Genomic DNA, 6,320 nt, shown 5'->3' on the forward strand with positions numbered 1-6,320 from the left:
TATATGGCATTCAATATTCCGTCTTGTTTTGGGCTGAAAGCAGACAATGTTTTATGACAGTTTTAAATATGTGAAAAGTTTAGTTTAAAAGATAATAAAAATTCTTACATTAGTCCGTCCAAAAGAAAAATACAGATGAAATAAATATTACTACCGATGGATAATAAAATGAGCGGTGAAATAACACGATCTGTTTCTCTGACAAGATCACTCAACATTTCATAATGTATTTTGAGTTGGGACCAATTAATTAGCTGACAATTTGACTTAATCAAATCAGAAACATGTTCATTCATAGCTTTGTATCTTTCGGTAAGTCCAATCGCTAACTGTTATATTGTAGAAACATAAATATAAATTGTACAAGACAAAGCATAGTCAACTGAATTATGTAGAAGATTTACTTACAAAAATAATAATAACGTTTGTAAAGCTTTTAATGAAGGAAGCAATGATGGCAATAATTAATACATAAATTCCCAGGATGCCAAGCCAATAACTGTCTTTGAAAAAAAAAAAAAACTCAAATAATACAAAATTACAAATAACATAGGTGATAATAATGATAAACATGTGAAAAACGTTGTTTTACTTCTTTGATTTAATTTTTTTTACCGATATACAGGTCTTTCCTTCCTAAAAATGCTTCAGCTAGGAATTTTCCTCTGGATTTAATCAACCCATCTGCGTTTTCATCTCTAAATGTGACAGCCGCAATATGATCTCCAAGTTCAAAAAATCCAGTGACAGCAAAAATTATTTTGAATTTGACACGCAGTTGTGGAGATTGTTGATAAAACCTTCAAATAATTTTCTTAGAAGCTTATTAATAAACAAAACAAGAATTTCTATTTTTGAATTATTTAATTTACGATTTATACGGACATGTCCATCGTCTCTTCTACTTTTTTCCACTTTTTCTGAAGGTCTATCCACCTTTGTGAATGACAGATACATACAACATTTATCAAAAATGTTGATGCCATAAAAATACCGAATGGTATAATAGGTAACCTCATCTCTGCAATTATTAAAAAAAAACTAAAAAGTAATCCAATATCAATTAAGTGATGTATACCTCCACTTGGGTTAATAATGTGAAATACAGTGCAATATAATAAAATTAAAATATTCAAAGAAACTGCACATGAATAAATTGTCCGTAACGATTTCATTTTGAAGGTCATCATTTCTGGAATTAAATTCTTGACACCATCCATTGAAAAAATTCCAAAATACTGTCCAATTGTAATAATGGGTCCGATTGCTGAATGGAAACTATGAGCATTGTTCTGTAAAAATCGAAAAAAAAAAACAAAAAGTTATTCATTGCTCAAATCAATTTTTAATAATTATTATCAGTTAAAATATTTTAATAAAATAACCAAATAGTTTTTGTGTGATTTTTTTCTAGTCGATGTCTGATTAACAAACAATGCACTTGGCTGAATGACCCATGAAGTACCATATACTACTGAATGACTTCGTGTTGAAAAATGCAAAGTATTTGAATTTCCATCATTTTCAATTTCGTGGATTCCAATTTCAAACGGTTCACTTGACATCTTGGTCATTTAATTTTTTAATGTACACTTCAAATTTTTTTTTTCTAGCTAATTCAGTAAAATTTTCATCAAAGTACAAAATATATTTTTATAACACTCTGTTAAATCAATTTAATAAAATTAATACCAAGGAATGAAATTAAAAAATTAATTCAAAACTACAGTTTGTCTTAACAAATTCTATTGCGTCCACTTGATTGTCATCACTCGACTGACACTGTTAACAGTAGTTAGTCAGGACAACTGATCGATATTCTGCAAATTAAATGAAAATTGTTGATGCATTTGTCAAGAATTTTTTTTATGTCAAACACGATGAGATATGCGTTGAGTTCTGACCTCAAGTCATAAAAACAATCATTTTTATAGAACTCATGATATATATATATATAAATATAGCACCTAGCAGAAAATCGATTCTCAGTCACTTTCTTACTCTTACCCGGTACTCGGAACATAATATTTGAATAGCAATATGCATTATATGATTAAATTTAGCTTTAATTCAGTTTTAATATATAATTATTTTCTAATTGAAATTTCGTTTTTTTTTTTATATTATAAACTATACTTCAAGTGATTGTCATTTTGATTTGCCGAGTTCATCATGATAGTTATTGTTTCTTATCTCGAAACATAATCCACTTAATTTCATATACAATTGATCAAAAAAAATTTTTTTTCATTTAATTTATAAACTAATAAATATATAATGCCTAACAAAAAAAAAAAAAAGGCATCGACACAAGTTCACACATTCAATATCCCGAGTAGAAATTCATGTCAGTCTTGGCCATTGAGGCATTCGATTCTTGGTACTAACTTTTTGTCTTATATGCTTTCCCGAATGAAAAAAAAAAATATATGATATTAACAAATAAGTTTAAAAAAAGTAGTTGATTATCTTGTTAACAAACAAGACGCCATCTGCATAAAAAAAACAGAATTTCGTTTGTGTCAAGAAGAAATGTGGTTTACGTTTAGGAGTATTCTTCTTTAAGCAAACCATTTATGGTTTAAAACGAGACATCTTCATGAAACAAACAGAATATTGTTTATATCAAGACTTTTCTTTTTCTTATTACAAACCAATTATTGTTTATAATAAACTGTTTTCTTTTTTTTCCAAACAATTTATTGCCAAGAAGTTTTTTTCTAACTACAAAAATACTTTTTCTCATTTTTAACCAAAAATTTTCTCAGTATACTTCCCTGGTAGAAATTTGTCCATTTTAGCTAGATTGAATCTCGTGACTAGCTATTTGTAATGGCTAAAAAATGTATACAGTTTCGATGCAGGACTATTTTAGTTGTCGAATATATTTACTCTTTTAATAAAATTATATTTTAAGTAATTTTTATTCTGCTTTGATGATCGAGTTCGATGAGTCATTGTTTTTGGTAGACGATAATGTATGAATGTTGAATTATTATAAAATGAACCACACATGCTTACCTACACATGTATGAGAGTCAAGATATTTTTATGCAATGTTGTAGGAATATTATTGTTTCAAATATCTTATACAGATAATGATTAAAACAATAAACAAATTTATATTTATATTAATTCAATTATTTTTATTTTTATTTCACAAACTTTTAATTACTGACACAAAAAACAACACACAAAAATAAAACATCGACAGAGGGTTTAAGCCATTCAAGAATTTTAATTCCATGTAGGAATTATTATAGCTCTAGCTTCTTTGTAATTCCAATCTTCTGGTGCTGAATATTTTTTTTGATTAATATTTTCAAGAATTTTCTTCAATGATTTATGAGTTTTAATAAGTTCAATTGCTCGTTTTGGTCCAATCCCTTTGATTGATCCAGTATAATCACAACCAAGTAGTATACAAAAATCGATAAACTAAAATTAAAAATATAATTAAAATATATTTATCAATAATAAATAATAATTATTCTTTGTATTAATTACTTCTTCTTTAGTGAGTTCCATATCTGCTAAAACTTTATCAAGATGAAATTCTTAAACTGGTAATTTTCTTGCTTCACTCATTGTTAAACGACGAAGAAGAACAGTACTGCCAAATGTCAATGCATCCATATCCTCAGTCGCAGCTGCATAAACTTTACCACCTTTAACAAGAGCTGCACATTGAGTGCAATTCAACAAATACAAATACTACATCAATATTTATCAATTTAATTATTGACTTGTTACACACCTCAACGTAAGGAATTCCCATTTATTTTAAAAGCTGCTTAGCTTCACTAACATGTTCTGGTGTTACTTTGACAAGTTGTCTGTTAAATTTATCAATATCTTCAGCATTTCCTAGTTAAAAAAAAAAAATATTAATTAATATATTTAACAAAATAATATAATTATTATCTTTTTATAAATGTATAATTAATTTACCAGCTTCTTCAGCAGCAGCAGCACGTTTAGCTAATTCACCAACTTTTAAATTTAGAGGTTTACCATTAAAAACATATACTGGTTTTACATCATTATCAACAAGACGTATTGTTCTGTAGAAAGTTCCCATACAATGACTGTAAAAATGAAATCAAATTATAATAAAATACATTACAAATAATATATTGGTAATTATTAACCTGGTTGTTTCACCATCAGTAGATGTCAATTGAGCTCCTTCTTATCTGACAGCAATTAAAAATTGATAAAGACACATAGAAGAATCAATAGCAATTTTTCTACCTCAAATAATTAATTAAAATTAATTAAATAGTACATCTGGTACTGATAATGGTTTAGCTTCATAAACACGTCGTAAATCATCACCACTACCTTCACAAAAAAGAAAGATTGGATAGTCAACTTTTTGATTTGGTGGTACTAAAAACTGTAAAATAAAAAATAATATTCTTTTTACTATTGAATTAAATATATTAAAAATCATAAAAAATTTAAACTTACTGGTTCAACAATTTTAACAAAATTATTAAATATTTTTTTACCACTGTGAAAAATTTGGTTTCCATACATCAACAGCTTCTTGACAATAATGTGAATCAAGATGAATTAATTTATCCTCTTGATAGCCAACAAAATGTCTACCACCAATAACACCAATACAAACATCTAAACTAAGTAATACTGTTAAACATGGTCCATATCGTGAATTTAATTTATCAGCACCTAATCTAAGTGGTACTAAAAGTACAAGTGATCTTCAGCTACCATCAGGAAGTTGACATAATTTTTTAACATCATCTAAGCAAAATGCACAATCTTGAGCAACATAAACAGCAAAATTATTAAATTCATTATACATTAATGATGCTCATTTTTTGCAAATTATTAAATTCATTATACATTAATGTTGCTCATTTTTTTTTCTTAAAAGATGAGCAACTGATGCTGGTCCATACCAATCACCAGCTCATTTACCAGTTGATGCACCAAGTGATACTTTTTCTTCTAATTGTGTTGTTATTGATAATTGATCAGGTCACCATCTCCAATCTATTTAATTATTTAGATATAAAATATTAAATTAAAAGGGAGGGGGGGGGGGTTCCTTAAGAACTTACAAAAGGGGTTTTCAACAAAAATTAATAAGTTTTTAAAAATACACGAGTAACCGTACATATATATGTGTATATATATAATATATATATACATACTTAATTAGTTTTCGCAATAATTAGTTTAAAAAAAAAACGGTTCTTACAAATTTCATCAAATATGGCTGCTTCTGTCTTCCCTCGTCTTTCGTCTTGTCTCGATTTACCAAAAAAAAAAAAAAAAAATATATTGCTGCTTGTGTCTTCTCATCTTTAATTTGAAAAAAAAACATTGTCTTGTCTCGTCTTGATTTACCAAAAAAAAAAAAAAAATATATATTGCTGCTCATGTCGTCACATCTTTACTTTGGAAAAAAAAAAAAAAAAAAAAACATTGTCTTGCCTCGTCTAATCCATTCATAATTATAAATTTTAGGACCTTAGCACTATGTGTAAATTTTCATTAGTATTCTTAAAAATATAACTGGTATATAATCAGAAAATTTACACGCGTAGTGCTGAGATCCTACTTTGGATATAATCGTGTTCTATAACGTTTTTTTCTTTTTATTTGTTGCAGATCTTTTTTCATATGATTCAGAAAGTAATATCAAGCGGTTCTATTGTCTCATCAGTTTTTCTCAAAACTAATTTTCTTACTTTGTATTTTTCAAACCTTCTGTTTGATTAGTACTAGTTTAGATCTTAAGCGAAACATTATTTTGGAAATGGCTCCTCATAATTAATTTATATATATAATATAATAACAATGATGTATTGATGATATTTTTAATTAAAAATTTTTAGATCATCATCATCATTACAAAAAACAAGACGTTCAACGCGGTTATCAAAACAAAATGAACGACCAATCCAACCACAACCACCACCACGACGACGACCATCAATATCATCAATCATTGATCCTGATACTGATGATGATGATGATGACGTCAACATGGTGGTAACACCTACACCATCAACATCTACGTCTATAAACAATAATAAGCAACAATTAAAAAATAATGATGGTAGTAGTAGTATTATTCAACGACTATCACAAGAACTTGCACGTACAGCAGTACTTGATAATAATAATATGAATATGGATATTGATGATGATTTAATTGTTGAACGTCAACGTCGTGAAATGACACAAATATTTGGTAGTCAAAAATCCATGCAAGACAAACAATTAATCAAATCACAAGAATGGGTCGTTAAAAGTTTTTCTCAACCATCAACATCAGAGAATAA

General features: G+C 27.6%; 1 pseudogene; it reads right to left on the reverse strand.

The window, feature by feature from the left end:
- Nucleotides 1–3,237: 3,237 nt before the first annotated feature.
- LOC122850839 lies at nt 3,238–6,023 on the reverse strand (annotated as a pseudogene).
- Between the last annotated feature and the right edge of the window lie 297 nt (nt 6,024–6,320).

This window comes from Aphidius gifuensis, linkage group LG3 (genome assembly GCF_014905175.1).
Source record: "Aphidius gifuensis isolate YNYX2018 linkage group LG3, ASM1490517v1, whole genome shotgun sequence".
NCBI lineage: Eukaryota > Metazoa > Arthropoda > Insecta > Hymenoptera > Braconidae > Aphidius > Aphidius gifuensis.